General features: G+C 39.8%; 1 long non-coding RNA gene across 1 annotated transcript; it reads right to left on the bottom strand.

Annotated features, from left to right (window-relative positions):
* Positions 1 to 268: 268 nt before the first annotated feature.
* Positions 269 to 4,141, bottom strand: LOC110344056 (uncharacterized). Its single transcript, XR_002386330.2, has 2 exons — positions 3,708 to 4,141; positions 269 to 1,099 (listed from the first exon to the last, which is right to left on the bottom strand). It is a non-coding gene; the product is annotated as an uncharacterized LOC110344056 (long non-coding RNA).
* Positions 4,142 to 12,135: the final 7,994 nt, after the last annotated feature.

The raw sequence follows: 12,135 nt of genomic DNA on the forward strand, positions 1-12,135 counted from the left end.
TAAAGCAGAAGTCACACAAACATAACGCTATGATTTATACATTTGTCAGCACTTGGTGATCCTTCCATATGTCTCTGGATTGCTTGGTATGGCACATAAACAGCTCTTACCACACAAAGGTGAAATCTCAATTTCCACACAGTTTGATCACATCTGAGCAACCTTGCAAGGTCATTTCCTCCACCTTCCATCCAGGATAATAACCCTATGGCCCCACATAAGTCATTGTTAAAAATCTAAAAGGAAATAAATTTCTGATCTCTTTTAGTAACCTTGTTTTTTTAACCTCCTACAAAGATTATTATTTTCGATTTCTTGGAACCTGTTTCCAGGAATGCTTATGTTTGCCCTTTTAGCTTCAGTAAATGCTTTAGAAATGTAAGTAGACATGCCCTAATTTGTCTCTGTGGTCCATTTAGATTTCTGCATGTTAAATTTTATTAAGTAAAGCCCATTTATAGTTTAGAGCAGTCATCTCTCATGCCAAGAGTGTCCAGAAGCAAGTGGGCACTTCTCTGATGCCACATACAAGTTGGAAGTACTAACTTCATCCTTCATCGTGATGGCCCTCCTGATGACAGGAAGTCATTCTGCACCTCTACATTGCCTTGTCTTCCATTGTCACACAGAAATGGAGAGGCCAATCTTTCATTTCTCCTTGACAGATGTCCAAGAAAGAGTTTAAAATAGGTTAAAACAAAAAAAAAATCACAAAATTAACTGTTTCTGTAATATGCTTCCCCCACTCTCATATCATTATCCTTTCCACCAAAACCTAAAAGATGCTGCATACCATTTTGAAAGGGTGTCTTTGTCTTGCCAGAAGGTCACTTTCTGGGAATTGATACCTGCCCCCGTACTCCAATTGAGATGACTATTCATGACCACCATCAAGTGAGGGAATGGGGACAATCTCCTTGGGCTCCAGATGAGAAGGTGCTGAAGTATTTACTTTTCAGAGTTCAGGATCTTGCTGAAGATTTAGGCTGAGACCATGCTCTGACTTGTCTTCTCCTTTTCTCCATCCTTCTCCTGCCCTCCTTTGCTGGTCTCCCCTGGAACACTTCTTTCATAAATGCTCATTTCTGGATCTTTGTTTCTGGAGAATTTGACACAAGATAGATACACCCAAATCAAAAAAAAATACCCAAAAAACAACAATACTAGTAACATCTTCAAAAGGAGCTGTGTCTTGTAGTTACCATCAAGAGTTTCTAAATTAAGACAAAATTCTGTCCTTGACAACTGAAAGAGGATGGTAGGAAAAATAATTTAATAACTGGTGAACTCCCTAGGATCTTCTAAAGATTTCTGGTACTGTGATCTCTCACCATCGCCAGGGATTTCCAGAATTCAGAAAAGAGCAATCATTTAATATTTGTGCCTGTTAGGGTGAAGGTATCCTGTAGTGACAAGCAACCTCTAATGCTGATGACTCACAACAAAGGAAGGTTTATTTCTGCCCAGCCATTCTCCAGGTGACCTTGGACTGACCCAGATATTGCTTCTTCTTTGTAATTCTCACTAGGAATGCAACATTCTGGGATAAGGTAGAGCTGGTCAGATAGCCCCTGGCTCTGTTCTAGCACCCATTCCACCCTCCTTAGCAACAAGATGACCATCAAGACTTCAGAACAGTGAGTCCTGTGGCCCCTGATATACCACCAGGGCATACTGTTTTCCAGGGTCCCTTAGCTGCAGTGCAGTGGAGGCAGAAACAGATGGGATTCCACCTGCCTTTGACAGCTTCCTTGAATCAATCATAGGCTTCTACAATTCCTTGTTGCCTATCTGTAGGTAATGAATCTGATTCATGTAAACCTTGGGGAGGAGGAGTGCTTTGTCTCAACAGTCTCAGATAAGTTGGTAACCAGTACACAGTAGATTGTGTCACAGTCTATCCCTTGTGCTCCATGTGATCAGCATGAACGGTTACTGAGATCACACGGTGACTCACCTGAGAAGGGCACCATGTTGGCATCCACGTCCACAGTCACCACCACAGGGGTAAGAGAATACAGCGAAGAACACATTGGCCCTCAACACTGCTGCCTGAACTGACACGCATCCCTTCTGCTCACATTTCATTTGCTAAGGTAAGTCACATGGCCATGAGTTACAGAAAGCAATAGGGAAGTGAATTTTACTATGTACCTGGAAGCATGGGAAACTAAGTATTTGTGAATATCTCTCATGAATGCCTAAATCGTTTCCTAATGTCAAGAAGTATAACTCTGAGAAATTAGCTGTTGATTACTACTAAAAAAAAACCAAGCTAGACATATTTAATAACTTTGTACTACCAAAGTTTCTATAAGATTTATTTATTCAACAAACATCTATTAATATAGCTAAACTTGGGCCTGGGAGGCAGGATAATATCATGGTACTTGCTACATGCTCTGGAATTAGAAGATCTGGGTTCAAATCCCAGATCTACCACTTCCCAGAAGCATAAACTCAAGTAAATCATATGTCTTACATAGTTTCACTGTCTGAAAAGAAAAATGGGAACAATAACACAACATAACTTATAAGACTGAAATAAACATTAGAAGTGATAATATAAAAATAAGTACTTAATAAATATTAGCTATTGTTTCAAAAATAAGTAGTAGCTGCCCTTGAGAAGTTTACTCTAGGCAACAGGTTATGCTTTTCAAGTAGTTTTAACTTAGTCTGAAGGATACTTCTCAAGGATTTATTATGTGCAGGCTGTTTGACTTGGTACTGGCATATGAGAATAAATAAGACAGAGTCAGTGCCCTTAGAGAGTGGATAATTTGGTGGGTGAGGCAAAAACATAAACAAAGAATTTCAGTATTCTCTGAGTGACAAGATGGAGTCTACGGAAATGCAAAAGAGGAACGTTTAGCTAAATCCGAGGGTGAATAGGCAGCATTTTGAAGGTGACATTTTCCTGAGTTGCATTTTTCCTGAGGTGCATTTTAAATGTGCAAAATCATTTAAGCTTTACCTCAAGGTTAGTGAAGAAAGCTTTCAAGTCGTAGAGCTCCCACAATGCCTTGCTGCTGCTGTCTGTCCTCTGCTGGGTGTTGGCTGACAGCAAGAGCAAGCCCAGCCACCCACCTCCCATCGATTTGAACTCTCCCAGATGTGCTGTTCAACAAGAACTGCCAGTCAAGACTCAAGACTGATCGGCAAAGGGCAAATACCCACCTGAAGGCAACCGTGCCTGCTCTAATGAAACATTTGATTCTCCTTGAAAAGCAAATTGTAGTAAACACATGAAATGTCTCCAAACAGCAACGGCCTTGGCATTGCAGGATCTATGAGAAATTCCACAGAGATCTATGACACTGCTTTAACTATGCAGAGGGAGAGTGGGTGGCATTTTTTGATAATTCTTTTCCATGATTCAGAGGCCCTTGGGAACACAAAGGCTCTGACTGCATTAAAATGAATATTGGCATCTTTAAGTTCCATGTTTCTTATCTCTTAACCCAGAAAGACTAACTTAAATTTTCCTGAGGACCACAATCGGACACAAAAATGGGAATAAGATCATCAGACCACACACCTCAGTATACTTTTCATATTCAAAAGGGAATACATATCTAATCTAAGCGTGAAGCCAGAGGGCCCTGTTTTTATTTACAATCTACTTGAAAAAGACAGTTTCTATGGCAGCAGGAAATGTGAAGGTTTTTTCAAAGGAGCTATTGAATTGACAAAGATTCACCCACCTCATTAAAAGTCTTTCTTCTTCTTTGATGATATGCCAGAACAGATGAATTTTCAGCAATGTATGCCACGATGTTTTTCTTACATTTGAGAAGATACACTGAGAAGGTTTTTACTTTCTTCTCTACACTGGGTTTCTTCCCAGGTCATACATCTGTGAATTTGTAGACATCCATAAAAAAGGGAAGGGACAACAGTTAATTACTTCCATTAGGTGAAGAAACAGTGGGCGTGTGAGAGTGAGAGAGGGAAGTGGAAATCTGCTATTGATGCTTTGAAAGGACACAGTTTAAGAATTCCAGTCAGGAGACCTGCTGATATGCTGATAAAATAAACTGCTTGCATAATTGATAATTATTCCTGTAATCAAAGGAGAAAATATTTAATCTGTCTTTTCATTGCATATGATTTTTGCCAGTGGACTCAGCATTCTTTTGAAGTTGGAAATGCAAGCTTCTTGCTTTCTGATGTTAGGGCTCATCTCTATTTACACAGGCTGAAAGTAACAGTCATCAAGAATCCACAGAATGAGAAATGCCATCCTTAAGAATATCTGGGCTAGGGCCGGGGATTTAGTTCAGTGGTTCCTCTGTCTACCTTGCAAGCAGAAGGACCCGCGTTCGATCCCCGGTACCAAAAGAAAAAAAAGAATATCTAGGCTTGGCTTGCACCATATCCATTCTAAAAGAACAGCAATGTTAAGAGGGTGGGAGATGATGTAGACATGAAAGAATGGAAAGAACAATCCCAGGTCACCATACAGGCACAGACAATGCCTCTCAGCAAACCTCTTGGGCCCCATAGCAATTCTTCCAACCAGACTCTTGAAAATTCTTGATTTTGCTTTAAGAATTTGGCCCTACTAGACAGCCCTCATAGGTGGGGCACCCAAGACAGCTCTAGCCTAGCTTCCCTTTGCAAGGGCCAAATTACCCACTGAAACCATAGCATACTGCTCCACTGGAGCCCTCTCTCCTTACCCTGCTATCAGAGACAATTCCAACCAAAGTCTTTTATATCTTATACCACAAATCCCCAAATACTTCAAGTTCTCCTGAAGACTCTCCCAGGTCCTTACTCTAGAAGCAACAAGAAGAGGACTTATGATGTGCTCAAGAGAAGTTTTCATGAAGTCCTTCTCACACAACTAGGCAACCATGGTGTGGTATAAGCCTCAGATCTACACATGCTCATAAGCCAAAAATCTTTCCCTCCTTCATGCTAGCATAAAAAAATACTGACATCATTAGAACATCACCATTCTATAACCCCCAACAAGTTAGAATCTGGGCATTGAGCAACAACTGTGCTGACAAAGAAGGACCAAAAACATATATGATGTGGCTCTTGGAGAGAGAACACATGACTGCCTCTAGCCTCACCCAGAAGAATTGAAGCAGCAACTGATTGAGCCTTTGGATCCAGCTGCCAGTTTTCAGGAAATGCTGGAACAGAGGGACTTGAACTATGCTTTGCATATACAGCCTGCAGAATCCAGACTTCAGGAAGTTCTATGGGTCAAAGAGTTCAACCGATATATCATAAAATAAAGAAAAGGACGGGAGGAACTTGCAAATTAAAAGGGATTTAAAAGGCATGTCAAGCATTTTTTAATATGGCCAAGACTAAACTATAATGTCTGGATGAACACTTCAGTGATAACCTCATAAAAAATGTTACATCATACTTACTATACAGTTAGGCTATATTTCATGAAAGGAAGGGGCCTAGATTTGGAATGGACATACAGAGGGTTTCCATGGTAACTGGCAAAATGTTATTTCTTTACCTAGGTAGAGTTAAGAGCTCTTTGTTTTATAATAATTCACTAGTCAAAGGTTTTGATCGTCTGGATCTGTGTTTTATTTGACAATTTAAAAAATGTACAGAAAAAGGAGAAAAGCAAGACAAAAATTATGTAGAAAACAAATTAGAAAAATGTTTCTCCCTGATATGGTAAGCAGAATAATGGCTCTGCAAGGACATCCACCTTTTAATTCTCAGGACTTGCAAATATATCGCCTTGTATGGCAAAAGAGAGTTTGTATATGTGATTAAGGATCTTGCCATGGAGAAATTACACTGGATTATTTAGATGGGGCAAATACATTCACAGGAGTTCTTAAAAGTAAAAATATGGGGCAGGAAAAGCAGTGTCAGAGAAGTAGATGTGATGAGGTTGCTGGTTTTCAAGGTGGAAGGGAGGACAGGAGCTAAGGTGTCCAGAAGCTGGAAAAAACAGAAACAGGATTCTATTTTAGGGCCTCCAACATGTAATACAGCCCTCTGATAGCAATGATTTTCACCTAGGGACACCCATGTTAAACTTCTGATCTCAGGAACTATAAAATAAAACAATTTATGTTGTTTTAATACACTAAATTTGTAAGCATTTGTTACAGCAGCAACAGATAACCAAGACAACATTTTTTACAAAAGCAAGAGGTAGCAGGAGGGCCAAGGTCACAAAACTAGTTGGGCTTTGTAAAATGTTTGTCAAACATTGTTTCTCAGCTTTGACATTTAGAAAAAATAACTCTCACATGACAGGAAAAGACTCAAAATTAAAATTTTGTTTTCCTAGGCAAAAGAAAAGTCTTGAAAGGAAAGCATCAAAAAGCTCAGAGAATCAATGACCAGGTTGGTTACAGAGAGAACAAAGACAACTGTAGCACACAAAAAGTAAGAAGATTCTGTTGATAGTGAAGTCTCCTTAATTAGAAAAGAATGTGAATCTGTCATTCATGGTACAAGCCAGACACTAAGACCTGAGTAAAGAAAGGAGAGGTGGCTGGATGCTGAGTGGCCAAACAGTGACAAATACTTACTGCAATTTCCTTATTATCATTATTTATAAATGTATTCATGAGCTTGTCTTATTCCCTTTGAAGCTTCTATAACAAAATATCATAGACTAGGTGGCCTAGCGACAACAAAAGTGTATTTCTCATGGTCCTAGAGGCTAAAGAAATCCAAGATTAAGGTACCAGCATGTTGGGTGTCTGGGAAAGGGCTCACCCTCATTAACTGTGCCTTCTTATTGCACCCTCCTGTGGTAGAAGGGGTGGCAAAGTTCTCTCTTTTATGAGGGTACCGGTCCTATTCCCTGAATGGTACATGCCATTCAAAGACTCTGGCCCTACCTCTTAATACCATCACCATGAGGTTAAGATTTCAACAAAGAATTTTGAGGAACCCAAACATTCAGACTATACCACAGTCCCTTCCCAAAGCAACAATGTCAGAGATGAGATCAGCTACTGAGAATGAGTAGCACAGTAGGCAAAGATGGGTAGAGAGACTGAGTTAAGGCATTTCCCAGGAAAGAACTGAAGGAAGTATGGAGGAAATGTAAGAAAGGAAGTGAAGAGAGGGGCCAGTCAATGGCAGTGGCAGACAGGAGCCTTGGGAAAATCCTGAAGGTAAGACCCCAGCCTGTCTTGTTCACTCAGGGATAGTCTTTGGTAGATTGCACTGCCTATAGTTGACTTTGCAACAACTCAACCTGACATCATAGATTTCTGTATGAAGTACAGGAGAAGAGAAGAAGAAAGAGAAAGAGAAGATGAAGAAAAGAAGAAGAAGACAGGAGGAGAAGGAAGAGCAGTAGGACAAGAGGGGAAGGCTTCTTAATTTATTAATTATACTGATGCAATGAAAATACATGTGGCTTCCCTCTCCTTTGCAGGGCTTTACCTTTCCACTATCTCCTGCAAGTTTCTACTCACAGTCCTTCACATTATCATCTACAGAAATGAAATGCTGCATTTGAATATTGCTGTAGGCACAGTTTGACCTTTAAAATGCATTATTTAAATATTAATAACATAGGAAGAAAGCAGCCTACTGACAGGTGTTATACAAGTCAGACCAAATAGGATACTAAATCTGTGAGTGGCTTTGAAAGTCCCATTAGAGATAATGAGGATGAGGCATGTATTTCCACACATTGTCCAACACTCAGTCGCTCCACATTCAGTCAGAATAAATTAACTGAACATGATGTTTGAAGGGAAAGAAATCATCATCCTCCCTTCAAACTGCTGCTTAATGACTTCTGCAGCTCCACATGGCGAAAACAGGAAAGGGCCTGTTTGCTTCTCAGACTTTGAAGTGAATGCCACGTCGCTTGCTAAGGCTGGATTCCACACTGATGAATGAGAGCTGCAGCCTTGACTCACAGAGTGTCCCAGGCTGACCTCTTTACCTGCACATATCTCCACCTTAGTGGCTCACCAGGTGCTCTCCAGCCACCTTGTGGGTCTTTTGGATACTTTCACTGGAAACTCAGACATTGCAGGCTGCAATGACTTACACTTTCTAAGGCATCCAAAAAAGTAAGGACTTCTCATCTCCTTCCCCCCACGCCCAGAATTTCCTCAACTTCAATACAATTAATTTTGGGGGCCAGATAGTCCTTTGTGGTTTGGGGTATCCTTTGCATTCTGGGTTGTTTGGCAATATTCCTGGACTCTGTCCACTAGGAGCCAGTCCTCAGTTATAACAGCCCAAAGTGTTTCCAGATGATGTCAATGTCTCCTGAAGGCAGGCAAAATGGCCCCATTATGGTTTGGATCTAGATTGCCCCCCAAAACTCTCATGTGCTCAGAGCCCTGGCTTTTGGAAAGGGATTAGGTCATGAAGATGCTATACCCATCAGTGGATTCACTCACTAATGAGTTCTGCAGCTGACTCTGCTGTTAGGAGATGGGGTCTGGATAGAGAAAGCTCACTGGGGGCATGACCTGGAAGGTTTTATCTTCTTCTCCGACTTCTCCCTTCTCTCTGTGCTTCCTGGACACCATGACAGGAGCAGCTTTCCTCTACCAGACCTACCTACCATGCCCTGTCTGCCTTTAGCTAACTTTGGAATAAATCCTGTTTTAAAAACATGAGCCAAAATGAACCTTTCCTCCTTTAAATTGTGGGCATTGGGTATTTTGTCCCTATGAAGAGAAAGTGACTAAGACATCCCCAAATGAGGATTTGGCCTAGGCAAATATGTTAATTCTATGTGTTGTAGGGGAGGCAAAAGTTTACCTTGAACCTTTCAGGATTTTTCAGCTAGGGCTGAGAATAAAATAGACATAACACAGATCAATGCAAGAAAAGCATACAAATTAATTTAATATAGGTTTTATATTGTATGGAATTTTCATAAGGAAATGAAGACCCAAAGATGAAGTCAGAGACAAACACATGTATATATTGAATTAGACCAAGATTGGTAAACGCTGCAAATGTGACAAGAAAAGAAGGGCTTGCCCTAGGGTCGTTAATTAGATGGAGAAGTAGCTAGAAAAATGAATATTAAACTTACAAGATAAACTTACAAGATAAATGAAGATAAACTTACTTATTTGTACAAATTTCTCTCAGCCTTAATTTTCCATCCTTGATGATAAGTTAATGCTTTCCTTCTGGAATAGGCAGGGCATCTTTGACATGGGAGTTTTATCCCCACTCTAGAAACGGAAGGAAGGCCAGAGTGGTCTTCTTCACCTGCTACTTTTCAAGTGCTTTTATTTCAAAATAGTCAGTATCCCAGAACTGCACATTGTTACTCCTTCAGTGCCAGGTTGCTCAGAATCCAGTGGCCTGTACAACTCACTTGTTGATTAAACCTGATATATTCTTCATAGTACCCTGGGCCAGAAAAGGGAGTTAAACTTGTAATATAATGTAAAAGTCCAGGAAGATGACTTTGATTCAGTCACCTGAGAATGAACTAAGAGAAGAAACCCATAATTTCTTAGGGAATTCTTTCATCATGCTAGGTCTTGCATACCATAGTTCTAATGCTCATTCTAGAAATAATATTCATTGATCATCAGGCACCATTTCATGAGCTATGGTATGAACAATCTAGATGTCATATTCTTATGTTTGAATTGACTTGAGTTAGATATTTTATAATTTTTGCAATTATGGTTTGGTATTAATAATATCATTTAAATAACCAAAACAACAACTGTGCAATGGTCTCATCCTTTGGGACCGTTCTTGGGAATAACAATGATCTTATGAGACACTGAGGAGTTGCTGATAAAAGTGGAGAGTAGAGACAGCAGCACCAACCAATGAGCCAGTCAGTAACAAAATTTATGAACACTTGCTGGGGCACTGTGGTGACCCATAGAAGGACATTTTTCCACTGGTGCTGTCCACTTATGTATTTTTGAAAATTTGCTGATGATAGGAGCAAAAACTTATAATAATAATTTGCAACTTTTAATTAAGAATAAATTTACAATTTGGGGGTAACAAGTTCATTTCATGCTAGACACTGTTTTATCAGACCACTAGTACCCTTGATATAGGAAACTGTGTGTGAATTCCTCGCAATAGGTTAGGATAAGCCCATCCTGGATATCTCAGTGGGATCTCCAGTCCACTAACATATTCGTGTGCTCTTTTACACAGTCTGAGCCTTGACACATAGCAGTGGTTCCCCCAAGTGCTCACACCCAGGCATCATCAGCACCCAGAAGCTTGCTAGAAATGAAGATTCTTGGTCCCATCCATCCCAGGTGTCCTGAGTCATGGGTTCTGGGTGGAGGCAAGCAATCAGTGCTTGGCAAGCCCACCAGGTGATGCTGAAACAGCTAATGTTTGAGACTCGCTGACCTAGAAAATGAGTTGCAATGAGAAGCTAAGCCAAACCCCAAGTTCATGAAATTTCCCATTTTTTTTCTACTATAGTTTGGATCTTGAATATCTCCCTAGGGCTTCTGTGTTCCTCTTGGTCCCTAGGGTGGCATTACTAGGAAGTGGTAGAATCTTTAGGAGGCAGAACTTAGTGGGAGGTCTTTAGGTTATTGTAGGAGTGAATCCTTCAAAAGTTGGCCAAAAGTTGACTAATACACTTTTCTACTACCAAATTCTATGTAGTATTACCAACATTACAAACACTAAGAGTATTGTTTGCAGCTATATTAGAAGAAGAATAGTGCAGAAAAAATAGAATCGTAGCCCCTCTTTCTACCTTGAAATCCCTGAAATACATAAGAATCTGGCCTACACCCACTCAAACTAAGAAATTCAGAATTATGAGTATCTTGGCAACTTTCTCTTTATCCCTCATACATATGCATTATTAGAGAGCATATGTTGTTTAATCAAAAGATAACATTACACTGGGTAATGTTCATGAGCACTGGCAAATATTTCACTTGCAAGCTGTCATTTTTAATTATCCAGAAAAGTATAAATATTCACATTTAGCCAAATTCCTTCAACTTCCTCCCTCTGTATTGCTTTTGGAAACAGCAGCCTCAAGCAGGAGTCCCATTGCTCAACCAGACAAGTCTCTTGAAATGCAGACCCCACTAACTTAAACAAATATTCTATTTCTAATTGGCAAAATAAGGTCATGGTGTGTGGAGAAGACTAAGACTCTGACTGGTAGCTGTGCAGAAAAGCTGGGCTGGCATCACATGTAAACATGCCAGGCAAGACCTGCAGTTCTGTCCAGGTGGATCCTGAGTCAACATGCAAGATTCAAATCCCAGGTGTCTGTCTTCTGGTCCCCACCTTGTAAAATGCAGACAAGGGTCCCTAATAGAGTTGCTGAGGATTATATGAGCTAATGCAGTCAGCTAATATTTTCACAGTCCAAACCTTCACAAGTCAGTGATTCCCAAAGTGCTCAGATCAGAGCACCAGCAGCACCCAGAAGCTTGTTAGAAATGAAGATTCTCGGCCCCGTCCATCCCAGGTCCTGAGTCATGGGCTCCAGGCGGAGCCAAGCAATCCATTTTCAACAAGCCCACCAGGTGATGCTGATACAGCAAAAGTTTGAGACTCTGTGACCTAGAAAATGAGTTACACATTATGAAACATAAGGATATATATTTATATAATCTGCTTTTTGACCTATTTTTTATGAATATAGTTTATCTGCTCATAATTATCATATGATGTGACTATCAGAAGTATAACTTTGTGTTTATGCAGGTAAAAATATGTACGTTATTGTCTATTTTAATGTGTAGAGAGACCTAGGAAGTGTTTTTATATGTTGCTCAAATAAATTTCCTTTTAACAACATAAGTAGGGCCAGGAATGCAGAGCATTTAGCTAGCACATGAGACGCCCTCAGTTCAATCTCTAGCACTCAAAAAAAAAGTAAATAAATATATGTTAGAAGATTTTTTTCCAGAGTTATATGTTTTTTTACTTTCAGTACTTTTATCTTTAAGGATTGTAGACATTAGAGATTTTGATCTTTTGGATTTCAACATTTAGGATTATGGCATTCAAGATTATGATTTTTTTAAATTATGGCCCACACTTGCCCAGAAATTTATCATCATGGAGCCCACACCTAACAGCTATGCTCTACTGCTTTTCTATAATAATTAAATAGCAATTTAGCAAATATTAATTAGGTGAACATGAATGCCAAAACACTAATGCACCTGAGAAAGA

Source organism: Heterocephalus glaber, unplaced genomic scaffold (genome assembly GCF_053883595.1).
Source record: "Heterocephalus glaber isolate CG9 unplaced genomic scaffold, H.glaber_assembly_v1.0 deba00000347, whole genome shotgun sequence".
NCBI lineage: Eukaryota > Metazoa > Chordata > Mammalia > Rodentia > Bathyergidae > Heterocephalus > Heterocephalus glaber.